Source organism: Camelus dromedarius, chromosome 6 (genome assembly GCF_036321535.1).
Source record: "Camelus dromedarius isolate mCamDro1 chromosome 6, mCamDro1.pat, whole genome shotgun sequence".
NCBI lineage: Eukaryota > Metazoa > Chordata > Mammalia > Artiodactyla > Camelidae > Camelus > Camelus dromedarius.
The window spans coordinates 6,391,916-6,406,974 of record NC_087441.1 but is presented as its reverse complement, the minus strand read 5'-3'; the positions used below and the strand labels follow the sequence as shown (position 1 = coordinate 6,406,974).

Sequence of the window (15,059 nt, the reverse complement as noted above, 5' to 3'; positions counted from 1 at the left end):
ATGTGAGTAAATGAGGTAAAAAATTCCGTGCGAACCCAGGCCACGTGGCATCAGGAAACGTGGTTTCCCTTCCTGTGTACGTCTGCCTTCCCACAAATCTGAATTCCATAGGCGCCCAAGGGTTTTTCGTTTGGTATCCAGAGTCCAGCATGGACCTGGCCACCACGGGTGGTTAATACATATCCATAATACAAACGACTCGAACCACACCCACCACACCGCTACGGGGGAACGCCTGCCTTCTGGCGCGTTAGTAACACGACCACAGTGTCAGCGGGACGGGGCTGCTGCGCTGCAGCCAGATCAGGGCATCCTCCTGAACAAAGCCCACGGGCAGGCGGAGACAGTTTAGCTCCCCTAACTCCAGCTCCTAAGGCACTGTTACCAGCCATCCTGAATGCGGAAACGCCAGCGATTTAACTCTGCTTCTCTTCTAGAAATAGTTGGTCAGAGATAACAGAAGCTTCCAGATTCTTTCTAGCATAACTTTCCTCCACACCATTAAAGTAAAATCCAAGAGAAAAATAAAACAAAATCAGACATAAGGGAAGTCCCTGCCGCTGGCTTCATCCTCTTTGCGCCCTTTGTCTTTAGTTCTGAGGGAGGCCTGGGGCTCCGGCTCTGCTCTCACTACACGGAATTTGAATACTGAGCATCTGAAGAGGCTCCGCCGTGCACAGGCAGCGCCAAGAGCCAGGAGCTGGTTTGCCTTCAGGGGCTCTACAACCTTCAGCAAGTTACTTAACCTCAGTCTTCTCATCTGTAAAATGGAGACAGTAATGGTTCCTACTTCATGGGGCTGTGGGGAGGGCTTGCTGTTTCTAGCACCCTGTCTGGTACATTTTCATATTAAATGTGGCTGCCATCATCATCGTCATCATCGTGGCCACCATCACCGCCACCTTTGTCCTGCCTCTGGCTTTCTTTTTGTCCCGTCACTTTCCTGCTAGTCACCCTCCTTCCAGCATGTGGTCCCAGTTCTCCCAGTTCTCCCAGCTTGTCCCCTAGGAAACTTAAACAAAAGCAAGGAACCAGAGACTCGATCAGCTGGTCCGAGGCGAGTGATGCCAACAGACAGGCCAGGTCGAGACCACAGCTGAGACGCTGCCACTGAGATGGGAATTCAGGGACAGAGAGGTGGTCCTGCCCCAGGCGGCCGTGTCCTCCCTTCACAGGACCCGTGGCTATGTTTCCCAACTCCACATCGAAGGCTGAGCACCTGTGCCAATCACCAGGGCCTCCTCTGCCGGCTCCTGCCCGCTCACTCTTCCAGCCTTGGATTAACCTCCCCACTCTCTCCCTTTCAGTGTCGAGAGCTGACTCCACCTCATGCTTGGAAGATCAGCTCAGAGCACAGCTTCTGGAAGGACGGCCAGGCTGGGGGCAGGCTGCAGGCCCCGTGACCCTAGCACAGCATCTCCTTCCTCACCTGTGACAGCCAGAGGACGCGTTCTGAATCAAAGAATTTTCTGGAAAGCTAAAAGGTAAAGCTTAAGTTGCCAAAAGAGAAAGCTGCCTGAACTCGTGTTTGGAGTGACAATCTTCCTAGCGTCACCCAGACTCTCCTGCCTCCATAAATGAAGCACTTTGGCCACAGCACAACACGGACGGCTCAGGGCGACGGTTCTGCTGTTCATCAGTGACGGTCCCCACCAGTAGTAATATTTTTAGCTCGCTCGCTGTTCTTTCTTTTCCTACCTTCCTCTCCATCATTGCTTTCACACCACTGACCCAGGAAGACGGACAACCAAGCTCGTTAAGCCGGTGATTTCAGCGTTCTGCGTGCTAAGTAGGTTCCGGATAAATCAGATTAAGTCTAATGTACAGAGGCTTTGACAATCATGTTTCTCGCTTTCTACCTCCGATCTGGAGCTGTGTTCCACATGGCTGACTGTCCCCGACTGGATGCTTCACCATCTCTTAAAGGGGATCTGTTTTAGCAGACTTGCCGGTTTAACCTGAATTAGACAAACGCCCTGCGGTCAGAGTATCTTTTCTCTACTCTGACCCCAGAGTGCCAATCTCAACTCCTGAGTCACACAAATATTCTGGAAGAATTTCTGAGGAATTGGTGGCAGTACTTATGCACAGACCCCAAAGCACTTTGATAATTTGACAGCATTATTTCTTTAATTTTTAATTGAAGTGTAGTTAATTTACCAGCACTATTTCCATTTCAAGTGACTACTGAGAAATGTTAGGTCTAGTGACACTTGAATCCCATGCTTAATAACATGGTTTTAAAAAAAGCGTGTACACGCACGCACACACACGCACGCACGTACACACACGCACGTACGCACGCACATACACATGCACGCACACATGCACGCACGTACACACACGCGCGCGCGCGCGCGCACACACACACACACACACACACGGAAGAGGCCGACTCTTCCTCCTCATTCTCTAATCCATCCAAAAAGAAAAATGACAATGGTTTGCTTGTCCCTGGGCAAAGTCCATGGCTCAGATTTTTTCTCCTCCATCAGCTTATTGTAAAGGAAAAATGCAGTGGTTTGCTGGGGTCATTACGTACTGGGCTCTCTTTCCATCTCTTACTGAGAACCCTGAGACGCCTCCTGCAAGACGCCTGGGGGAGGTTATCCTTCAGGCTCCCTAGGGAGTGTGAGACCCTTAAAGTGACAGCCACCTTCCCATAGCTTGTTAGTGTCTGAACTGGCAAATTCCACGTGCTCAACAGTTTTGTTCAGATTTCAAAATATAAACCCAGGAAAGAAGGCTACGTGAGAACAGAAGGATAATTAACCACAAAAACGGTGATAAGATAACAGGTATGAACAAGCAGTAAGAGTTGATTCCTTACCCAAGAGATGGTTAAGATAGTCCAGAGGGAGCGGAAGAGAGGTCAGAAAGAAAACAAGGGCTGGGCTCCTCAAGAGAAGAGATTCCTCCAGACAAGGAGGGGAGGCTCCAAAGGGTGGGTGACCAGACAGACAAAAAAGGAGAGGGCCAAGCAGCCCTCCCTCGATGAGACCACCAGGAAGAGACAGACGCAGAAGAGAAAACAGTGCAGGCAGGCAAACTCTCCGTGATGACTCCAGTCCTGCCCACCCCACCCCATCCCATTCCCAGACTCAGCTTTGGAGAGTGGGAAAGGGGGTTGCGGGGCAGGACTATACATCTACCGTGCCTTCCCACAGTCATTTGGAGATCAGCTCAGTCGTATTCTCAAAAATGTCCACAGGAACACCTGCTTCAGCAGAGAAAACAGACTGAAGGTTCTGGAGCTGTGGCCGTAAGCCACCCAAACTACCCAGTGTGAAAAGTCTTCAGTTTTGTCTTAATAGTTCACGTCAACTTTGTGTTAGATCATGGCATGTCCGTGTCGCTTTTCTTTTTAAAAATCCTTTTCCCTTGGAGCTTTTGGCAAAACTGAAGCTTGAGTGAGCTGGGCCCAGGTCCCCCCACAGCTCGGCACACCTGCAGGCACTCTGCCAACACGGCCCCAGGATGGGGTATTTGAAGAAGTTTGCATCTGTCCTGGACTCCTCTCAGATGGGATCAGGAAACTAAGGACCCCGGATGTGGCAGGCCACTTCCTGGTAGACAGTCCCTGGTCTCAAGGAGCCCGAGGTCCCATGGGTGGGGCCAACCCAGGCTGTGACCCAGCCCCGCTCCCCTCTACTGGGTGCTGCTCCCCTCAGTCCTCAGGGGCCCCCAAGTCTACCTGGCCCAGCAGAGAGGGTCTACAGAAGGACACCAGGAGGTTTCCAGCTTATCGATGAGACGTTCCTGTGGCCTTTGACCAGAGCAGGACACCCTGAGTACCAGGCAGGGTTTTTTTCCCCTGATGCCACCATTATTAGTAAATTGCAGTTCAGGGCCTGCCCAGCACCCACAGGACACAGTTTGACCCCAGTCTCACAAAGCCCATGTTCAGGAGTCAAGCCAGAGAGACAGTTTTGAAACTGAACTGTCTCAAAGACGAATCATCGCTGAGCCGTTGAAAAGACAGAAGGAGTGGGAGGAAGGGGGAAGGAAGTGCCAATCTGGCTAAAATTGGAACCAATATAAATAATTAAAATCATCAGGCACATTTAAAGTATCTCTGTGGTCCTCTCTCCCTGGTTCCCCTTAACGTTGTATTCTTCTAGAAATGGAGGTCAAATGAGGTGGTGACATCACAAAACTTTCATTATATAGTTTGGTCTTAGGTAACTTCCACATGATTTGGGAGGTTACGATGAATTTCTGCACATTTTGAAGTGATGGAAATCCTTTCACCCTAAGAGACGATCTGGGGAAATTGTGGGAAAGAATACACTGTACAAGTAAATGTGATAATTTTATCATTCTTTATAGATCAAAAGTCACAGTCTTTGCTCCGCAAACAAGTATTCCTGTTTCTGTGACTTAGGAAAGTACAAGCTGACCAATCTGGGCCTCGGTTTCAAGTCAGACTAGAGGAAAATATTTGTACCTCCCCAAGGCTGGAGTGAGGACGAGAAGGGGCAGGCAGAGCACACAACATGGCAGTAAATGCTGAGTAAAGAAGGTTATCATTAAAGTGCATGAATGACTACGTTACAAAGCGTCACAGAAGTGACCCTTCGTGAAGACTATCACAGGAAAGGCTGCTTCTGTCCCACACCGTCAGACAGGCCAGCACAACCAGTTACAGAGTCCCGCGGCTCCTTCCTCTGCATCCTCCTTCCAGGACCGGCCAGGGCCCTCCACCTCAGTCTCCCAGACCATGGCACCAGCCTGACTGGGCTCTCCCTGCCTCCTGCCGCCACAGCCCAGATCAGGTCTCCAGACTGGCCCAGGGACGCGGTCACCACACCTAGCCGTCCCCGCTGTCCAGTGAACCACATGGCATGACCTCCCAGCTCTGATCACTTCTGGATTCCCATCCTGCCCTCCAGGAAATGAGCACCCCAGACCTGCCGGAGGGATGATACGCTTTTCCAGGAAGCATTTCTGAAGCCCCAGCCTGGGTGGGGCGTCGGGGGTTCCCCTTTCCGTGCTTCCCCAGAGCATGGCGCTCTCCTCCCAGTGTATTCAAATGATAGCCTTAGGTTTCTGTCTTGTCTCCGGACGGTGACCCTGTCTGGGTCACGTGTGTCCCCTCAGTGCCCAGCCAATAGGAGGGTGGGTGCAAGGATTCAGAAATGCTGTCAGAGGATTCTGGAATTGCGGGGGCAGTGTGAATAACAGACTTGCCCTCTCACCCCCATCTTTCAGGCCCGGAGCGGGGAATGGAGGGGACCAACAAAAGGAAGGGACATAGCAGTGATCCAGCACCCAGTAACCCCAGGCCCCGGGCGGGGGGAGCAGGTCTTACCCAAAGCAGGGGCAGGTCCAGGTGAGCTGGGCGGGAAGTGCAGGAGACCAGAGGGAGGGAGACGCTGGGAACACGCACAGAGACTGGGGGTCGGGGCTCAGAGGCAATGAGTTACTGGTGAGACCTGGGTGTGAGGCATGTGGTTCCCAGTGAAGCCCCAGGAAGCCAGGGAAAATCAGCAAATCCCAGCAGGTCAGATCTGCTGAGCCCAATTCCTTCTTTACATATGTTAACCAATCCCACCTGAGGGGTTCTTTCCACCCTGAGTTGAGGCCACCAGGGCTGAGCCAGAGCCCAGGGCAGGATCTCCTTAAAGAGAGTTCAGAGAAGCCCACCCAGCCCCACCCAGCTCCCTCCTGCAGCCTTGGGTGACAAGGTGACTCTCCATGCAGGTTTGCCAGAGAAAGGACACTTAACCTTTGAATACCCTCCAGTTAGTAGTCTGCCCTTCACTTATTTAACTGTTACATTACCACTCCGCTTTCTTTATTAATTTCGGTGAATGAAAGGCCCCTCTGGTTGGGACTCATCTTTGTAAACTTGGAGGGATGGGCTTGCTCGGCTCAGGCAGCCGACCCCGCAGGCTCCGATGTGGGAATTCCCTAAAGCCCTGGTTCGCAATTGCAGGCCATGTTACCCCTGCAGGGGACATTGGGCAATGTCTGGGACATTTCTGGCTGTCACTGGTGGGGTGGCGGTGGCATCTAGAGGATGGAAGCCAGGAATGCTGCTAAACAGCCTACGATGCACAGGATGGCCCCACAACAAAGAGCTATCTGACCCCAAAAGTCAACAGTGCAGCGATGAAGAACTTGCCGTAAAGGAACGTCAGTCCGGGGAGGTCCCAGGCTGGAAGGCCCTCCGATTAGGCAAACAGGACCTCGGATCTCTTGTGCCCCCCTTTCCCTAGGCTCGAACACCCAATCAGTGCCAGGCATTCCCCTCAGCTCTGGAAACTTTGATGAGAAGCCCTCAGGGCAGTGATAGGATCGCACTGTAAGGAATTGTCATATAACGTGATCGCATCTGGGAAGAGTGACTTTTATGAACAGGTTTGAGCAAGAATGTCAGGAGAACAGAGGCCAAAGATTTAGGAAATAAGCCCAAAGGGTTATACACATCTGGGGAAGGAAGCTGCTCCCATATCTCCTTTCAACCTCCGCTCCCCCATGGCAGGGGGAAGGAGCCAGAATTACTTACACCAGGACCCAGCAGGAAGTTTCAGGTGCTTGCACTGATTGTGTGTTGATGGCTGCAGCATCCTGGGAAGTGTTCGAACAGACTCTTTAAAATTTCATCAGCCTGGGTTAACCTCTGCCCCCAGAGAGGTGACAGCTCACAGGGAAAAAGACCAAACTCACTCCTGGGTCAATTCATTCCTCCCATTTTCCTCTCAAAGTTTGTCTGAGATAAGCACTAAGATAAGTATTATCTTTTCAGATAATACTCTGCTTTAAACTCGCTAATAGATTTGCTGACAATTGACAGCAGAAAAGAAAGTCTGACTCCATGTACCCACGGCCTGGGGAGCAGGCAGCCAAAGCAGGCATCCTGAAGGGCAACTTCTCGGCAAAGTTCAGTCCTTGGTCAAAAACTGGTCTTGAGGACAATCTGTATTTAACTCGATGTATGACCTCTATTGTCACCTGAATATTTTAATCACAGAGCCCTTTCCCTTCCCCCACCACATCACCTCGCTGGCTAAACCACAACAAAACAACAAAGTTCCCTGAAAACTATTAGAGTAGCCTGTCTTACAAGTCCTACTATTCATTTTCCCCCAAGTTCTAAAATATTTCTCTCTCTTCCAGTATTTCTGAAGCTCCTGAAAACTAGGATGAAAGGCACGGAGAGGTCCACACGGCAGTGAGCCGTTCACTGCTGCAGAAATACCTGCTGAACGTCTGCTCTGTCTGAGACACCGGGCCGGCCCTGGGCACCGATGGACAAATCCAACACCAGTGAGATGGGGGTGGGGGGGGGGGTCTTGGGTCAAATCTCAGCTCTGTTACTTATTATGATACTAGGTGAGTAACTTATTCTCTCTAATCTTTACTTTCTCTATCTGCAAAATGGAAAGTGGTAACAGTTTTTACCTGCTTAGTTGGTTATGCGGATAAAGGCAACTGACAGATGTGAAGTCTGCGTAACAGGCTGGCACAGAGGATGCCCCCAGCACAGGTGGGCTGCTGTCCACGCTCACATATATCCTACAGGTTGGCCGGTCACCCCAGCATCCCTGATGGCGTCTGTCACCCCCAGACTGGGGAATAATCCCCTGCAGTAGTTTTAGTGTCCAGTTTCAAACTCCCACTAAGTACAAAATATGCCTCTTCTCTCGTAGGATCCTACATAGAAATGACCATGAATCGGCTATTGTGCACAACCCGGGGTCTGAGGGGAGAGATCTGTGCCGACCAGAGACATCTGGAACAACTTCCAGCAGAAGGGAGGAGCTGATCTCATCTGAAATCAAAATAGCAAAGAAGAAGGGGGATTTGCTAAACGTTTTCTCTGAAGGTCAGGCGAGCTCTGGAGAGTGGTATTCCAGATGAACTTGACTGTGTCGCCAGCATAATTTCTGTGCTGAAGGTAGAAATTACATGGGATAAAACAATTCTGCCGAGAGGAGCTCCAGTACAGCATGAGGTGCTGCAACAAGGCTTTGATGTTATTTATTCGGGGTGTGTAGGTTTAAAGTGTTGAAACTCACCTGGTTTTGTCACAGACCTCGCAACACGTACTTGCATCATCTTACGTGAAATCTAGTAATAGAGGTTATCTAAGAAAACAATGGGCATATAAAATTTTGATGTGGTGAGAGTTTCTCTTTTAAAAACACTGTACTTTGAGTCCACCTGGAGGGAGCTATAGTCCCGTGGAAGTCTACAAGGAACTCTCAGTCAGTTTAGACTTTTCAGAAAGAGAATGGACAAGCCTTCTGAACTCTGTGCCTCTGTGTCTCAAGGGTGGAAAGCTCACTTCTCTTATTTAGTTAATCAGCACGTTTACTGACATCAGGCATAAGCTCCACCAATGAGGAAAATTATGGAATAAACAGTCCACCACTAAGCACTTTCTCCCTCGCTGCCCAGAACAATCTCTGTATAAAATTATTCAATGAAAGAAGTACCTAATGCCATTGAAACTGAGTGGGACTCTGTGGGGCCCTCCAGGGCACAAGAGCCTTTCCGCGTCCCCCGTTTCTTACTTGCAGGATAAAGGCTTCAGCCTCCTAGACTTCCCTGAGTTCCAAAGAGCAGACTGGAACAGTTGCTAATCAGGGAAGGCAGGGAAGGCAGAAACGAAGGAGGAGCAATCAAGAAATGACAGTGCAGCTACTGAAGCAGGATCTTGGCTCCTAGTCAAGGGACACACATAACAGTATCTTCAAATTCTTCTGCGGGAACTAAGGCCCCCCACCCTGGTGGAGAATGGCAACTTCAGGCTAAGCACAAGACACTGGCACACCCCAAATTTTGCCTGTGGAAACTCCCCCTCCCCGCCGAAAACCACTGGGGAGTTCCGGTTTTTTGAGCATATAACAACAGATAAACAACAAGGATTTACTGTACAGCACATGGAACTATATTCAATATCTTGTAAAAACCTATAATGGAAAAGAATCTGAAGCTGTACACTTGCAACTAACACAATACTGTAAATCAACTGTAGTTTAATAAATTAAAAAAAAAAACCAGAAAAATAAAAAAAAAATACCCTCTGGCTTAAGGAGCTGTTTCTACAGCTGTCTTCCTGCTCGTTTCTGAGCGTCCTCAGGGGAGAAATAGTTTCTTACTTCTTGCTAGATCCATAATATTACACAGTGCCTGACACATGATACCAAATCTCATTTGTTGAGCGAACGAATAACTGGATGTATGAATAAATGAATAAATGGTGACTGAAAGGTGGGACTCAGGGTCAAAGGAAGAAGGAAAGCAAACCAGATTGGAGTAACGAAAACGAACACGGGTAGGAAATCTTTGTGCAGCATGAGTGTGTTTTGAAAAATAAAGGAAGACAGGTCAGATAGATTGTTCCATGATGACGGTCACCAAAAATTGCTCTTATTTGAAGACATTTCCTCTTAGTCATTAGGAGAAAATGGAGATCAGCTGGTCAAGGTCTCTCCCTTAAAAACCCTTCAGATGTTTGAAAACTGTAGCTACTTACACAATATATGTCTTACTCCCAGTGGTGTCCCCAGCACTTGGCACATAATAAGTGCACAATGAATACTGCTAAAAGAACAAGTCCATGATGTAAGCGTCCTCTTTCTCACAGCCTTAGCAGTGATCCTCCCTGGTCCATATGTGAAGCTAAATTTCAGATTTCCAAAACTTCCTTTCCAAATAGACTCTGTCCTGAACACAGATGATTGAATTAGAATTGCTCAGGCTCTGGGTCACGTTAGATGGTTATTAAGTCAGGCTTGATTACATATGAACCTTTAGGTGCACAAACCATTCAGAACTGTGAATGGAGTGTCTCCCATGCCCATTATATCTCCTTTCCAGAATACAGCACGAAACATAGTCAGTCTGCCAAACGCTCATCTGAGCATCCCACAATTTAAAGCAATGGCAATGGTCAGTATTATTAGCATGACGTTGTGGGTGTGTGTGGAGTTCCCTGTCCCAAATTTCTGACTTGTTTAAAGTCTGATTTAAGTCTGGCCTTCACTTCTTGAGCTTCAACTCAAAAATAATCGGATTAGGGAGGATTCTGCCTCCTACTCACATAATCTTTCTTTTCTACCGGTCCTGATCTGATTTAAAGGAAATTCTGTCCCTGAATCGCTACTAGTTCTTTCCACCAGCACAGAGAGCTCCTGCCTGGTTTCCACACTAAAGTCAGACGGACTTCTCCCTGCTTGAGACAAGGACCTTGAGCCACAACCCATCCCTGGGACCTGGACACCTCTGCCTCTTCCCCTTGAATTGTCTGTCTCCTCCCTTCAAACCTTCAAGGCCTTCATCCCTGTGATAGTCTTCTCAGACTAACCGCATCCCAATTCTAATCTCCCTCTTGCCTTGCCTCCTTCTCTCCAGCTGTGTGCCCTTCGACACTTGCTGTCACCCTGTTTGGTGGATTTCAAACTTGAGAGCACAGACTACAACTTCTATTTTCTTCACAGACTTCACAGCACCCAGGTCAGAGCCATGAAATCCCAATACAGTGCCGACTGACTCCGACTTCAGAGGTGATTTCCTCCACATCACCCCCATCCAGCCCCTTTTATCAGACCTTGAATTTGCTTTGCATCTATTGCTCCATTGACTTTCCCCAGGTCAACTCTGGTAATTATATTTTCAACTTCTATTCAGGGTCCAATTATAGGACAGTGATTTTTTATTCATTTTTATTTTGGGCTGAACTTCCAAACAATCCTTGCTACTTGTCCTTTGAACTCCATCCCACAAGGCTTTCTGTTGTGAAACTCCTAGGTTTGGAAACTCAAGAGTGCCCACATTGTAGACTTTGACTTACACCCTGTCCATCTGCTCCACCAGGTCACATGGTAAACCTACATCCTTGAGGACCCTCTTCAGGCTGGAAACACAGTAACTTAGCATGACTGCTTTCCACACTCTGCACACATTGAAAATCTACAAGCCAACTGTTTATCTGTCCTAACACATGCTTTTCCAAATGAGAGTCCTATTTTTTAATGACACTTTTCTGTGCTTCATGCTTTTTTGACTAGTTTTCTTGTCTTTAGCTTTATTTAGTTCTTGTTAGTTTTGTGCCATGCCCCGTTTTTAGATAACTTTTGTATCTGAAATACTTAAGGCCTCTTGCACTATACTAAGTTGTACAAGTTATAGACAACCATGTGTTTAGATAAGGATCTCGGCAAACAGAAAGAACCTCATGAAACCACCCCATCTTCCTGCTTCCCCTCAGAGGGGTTACTCTGCGGTTTCTAAGTCATGCTTTTGGCTTCATAGCAGGAAGGCACTGGGAGGGCCAAGCCACCTTCACAAATCTTTACCTAAAACTACAGATAAATTTAAGAATCAAGGATGAGATTACTATTGATCTGTCTTATAAATGCTAATCTGGTAATTCAGGATATCCATTAAAAGAATCACGCCTGTTTTCAAACAGTTCCTCAGAGGTAGTGGATAAAAGCATCAATTTGACTCCTACCTGTTAATAAGCCCATTTGGACTATGACTTTTCAACAGATGTGTCACTTGATTTAATCACATTTAACTTTGCTTATTACTCGGTAGATGATGCTTTTCCATAGAGGATATTAAGGAGATTCAGTAGTTTTAACTTGGGGCTCGACTTGTCCCTTTTGTCCCTGCCCAACTGCATACACACACATCACACCGCGCACATCAAACACGTAACACATTCACACACGCGCGCACGCACACTTTCTCCCTTATCCCATGATTTTTTTTTTTTTTTTTTTTTTTTTTTTTTACTAAATGAGGATGCTTGTCTAACAATCACAGATGGGTTCAGCCTTTCCCAATTTTGAAAAAGAGGTCTACAGACCCTCACTTTAAGGAGAGTGGACAGCGTGACCGGTATAAGGATGATGCCCAAAAAACAGAATCTTGCTGGTAGTTACCATTTGTTACTCACTTATACTTGGTGAACTTAGATTTTGTACTAAATAAACTCAGACTAGAGCAAAGCCCCCTCTTTTAAACATTTAGACTTTTGGTCAAACCTGGGCAGAAAGTAACATATCTGTCAGCACTGATTCTCAAACACCCTCTCAAACTTTTTTTCAAGGATCTCACCTCCTGTAAAGAAGTAAGTACTCTCACCCCTTCTTAGTTTGATCACAACATTAAGATCACATCTTGAGAACAGTTTAGGTTTCCAAAAAAATACCAATAATGGAAGATTTACATAAATATCAAATCATTCTTTTTTCTAATTCCTAGATCTGATGAAGAAACTCCTGGGCTGAAAAGTAAGTAAATAAAGAGGTAATTACAAATGCCTGTTTCCTTGACAACTCCCCTCCCCCAGCCCGCCTGTGATAGGGAAAAACCAAAAAGGGGGTGAGGAGGGGGTAGCCACGAAGCCAGGCTGCCTCTGAGCAGCCCCGGCCATAACCAGCGCGGAAAGCAACAAACGCGGAGCAAATACAAATAAAGCGATTTATATCGGGGCTGCATTGGGTGTAGTATTTTTGTGGTTGCCATAGAAACGCCAGAGACGGAAGAACATGTTGCATGACACAAAAGGGACCGAGCTGTAACAGGAACCTTCTCCCCGGCTTCATCTATGGCAGATGAAAATTCTTCCACCCGAGGGAGGGTGGGGGGTGGGCAGGGGGAAATTAAACCCAGCACAGCAGCTCGCAATCCCAACAGAGACAGGTACGCTCACCCAGCTGAGCACAAAGAAATGGTCCTTTTGCTGCAGCCAAGCCGGCTCTGCCTTCCAGGGCGGCCCCTCCACGTTCCCACTGTCCCCAGATTTCCTTCTCCTCCGCCTTCCTCGCCTCCTCTTTCTTACCTACCCCTTCCAGAGGCTTTAATGAAATCCAGCCAAGGAGAGGATAACAGTGAGAGCGAGAGGGATACACACATCCGCCACGCCCAGAGGTGAAGTCGCCTGGAAATCGCACGCACCGCACATACCTCCTTTCTGGCCGCCCTGGACACATGGACTTAGAAACCACAAACTGAAAGGGAGCAGGCTGGGGTGCAGAAATTGCCACTAGTTTATAGGAGCTGTAAGTCAGCCAACACTGGAAAGAAAAAGCGAGACTCCACCCATGGGGTGGACCCTTCGGGAAAAAAAAAAAAAGTGGTCCTCAGCTGACGTCTCTCCCCACCCCATGTCACTTCCTTTTAAAGCTACAATTTAGCGGTTACGGGGAGGGAGATACGAGCTGGTGTAATATGAGTCACTCCCCTCCCCTTCCAATTATTGTGAAGAAGTGCTTCGATTGGCTTCACGTTTGAAATCTCTGGCTCGAGAACCTGCCAGAATCGGAAACAAAGCCCGCTAGGTGGCCTTTCTTTTTCGGCCGCGCCTCCCAAATCCTGTTGCATCCCTGTGCCGACATGGCTCCTCCAGCCTCAGCGCGGGCGGACTCCAGCCCCGTCGGCGTGGCGACCTGGAAATTGCCCTAAACGGGCTCATCTTTACGGCAGCAAGCACACGCTCGATTTGTTTTGTGAAATACCCACACTCTGAAAACCCCTGCACCTCTCACTGCTGCGCTGTGCGGGACGGAGATTGCATTCCGCTCAGAAGAGCCCCAGAGCACCTTCGACAAAATAATACTGCAAACTCAGGAGATCGGAGATGTTAGGAAATGGGGAGCGGGGAAGAGGGGGTGGGGGAGAAGCTTGCAGGGCGCCGTATTTTCTCCCCGCAAAGCGGCCACCGCGGTTGATTAGCAGTGCGCGCGCGCACACGCGAGCCCGTGCACGTGGCATTCACACGCAGCGTTAGAGAGGGTCTGGGGAGACCTTTATGTAAAGACAGTAGTGTCATCGTAACTTTAAAAGCGGGCGGGCCGTTGAATCTCCAGAAATGCTAGCTCTCCAACATGCCTAAAAAAACTACTTTAACCTCCAAACGGTAAAGATGTACGCCCTTCAAATGTTCTCTATTAGAACCATTATCGCAAATAATATTTGAGTATTAACATATGACTGCCGTGTTCACCCCTGTTCTTTAGAGGTTTACAATCCACAGGAAAAAAATAAAATGTTCACAGATAACTAGACCATATTGCAGAATTACTAAGAGCTATGAAAGTGCTAAAAACAGTGTGTCACGAACACAGAGGGGGTGGAAAGAACTCTTTTGGGTTATGATGGGGGAAAGAAGGGCATTCATAATCCTGCGAATGTGGTTTGGGCTGGGTGGTACATGGTGTGCGGCATTTTGATAGTCTGTGATGGAGAGGGGGAAAAGCCTGAATGGGGATGAGGGGGGATGAAGGGCACCTAAGGCATGAAAAACGATCAGAACAGAAAACTCATGTGTGGTAATGGTTTATTTTGATGTTCCTGTGAAAATAAATTTGACCATTTAGAAATATTTATAAAAGATGTTTATAAGAAGTTTCTTGCAGCCAAAGCAATTTTTAAGCGTTCTCATAACTTTTCAGATTATGTTTTAAAATCCATTTGTTTCTAGTTTTTCAGAGCACTTCTCAAGCAGAGTTAGATGGACTGTTTTTCATATTTGAATTTTTAGTGGGGATCTATTTCAGAATCTACAGATTGTGTACATTTGTGCTGTATTTACTACAAGTACAGCCAATGATTTCAGTAGAAACAATATGAAAATATTTGACAATTGCAAGTTTTATTCTGGTCATAATCCTTTACTATGTGTTTATTACATTATGATTACAATTATTATGCTTTTTTTTTCTGCTACAGTAACACTTTGCCTATTTAGATGATTTTGCTAACAGCCTGTTACCTTAGAAATATAGCTGAGAAATACAGGAGGATAAAAGGCTACTTCTAAAAATTTAAAGTGGAAATACAACATTTGAAGATGAAATCCTGTGCATTTTATTCAAACCCATTTACAGACCCTCTTTATTTTAGATCTCCTGATTTAGCTATTTCCATCTAAATAAATTGCGAGAATTTCCAGGTCACAATCTAACAATTCAGTCCAACAAATATTTATTGAGTCTCCATGCTAGTTGCTGAAGATGCAAAAACACAAGGACGACATGGACATTGACCCAAGGGAGTCAGAATCTTTGGAAAGAAAGAAGCCTGTAAGATAAGAT

General features: G+C 47.4%; 1 protein-coding gene across 11 annotated transcripts in view; it reads right to left on the bottom strand.

Annotated features, from left to right (window-relative positions):
- AGPAT4 (1-acylglycerol-3-phosphate O-acyltransferase 4) overlaps window positions 1–13,087 on the bottom strand; it is a 108,190-nt gene extending 95,103 nt beyond the window's left edge. For 6 of the 11 annotated variants that reach the window (XR_010381198.1, XR_010381197.1, XM_064486491.1 and 3 more), the window contains exon 1: window positions 12,931–13,087. The gene's annotated coding sequence lies outside the window, so the exon portion shown is untranslated. Of the gene's footprint in view, window positions 1–12,805 lie in introns of all 11 variants that reach the window. The other 5 variants (XM_010976746.3, XM_064486498.1, XM_010976745.3 and 2 more) reach the window with 4 other exon arrangements.
- Between the last annotated feature and the right edge of the window lie 1,972 nt (window positions 13,088–15,059).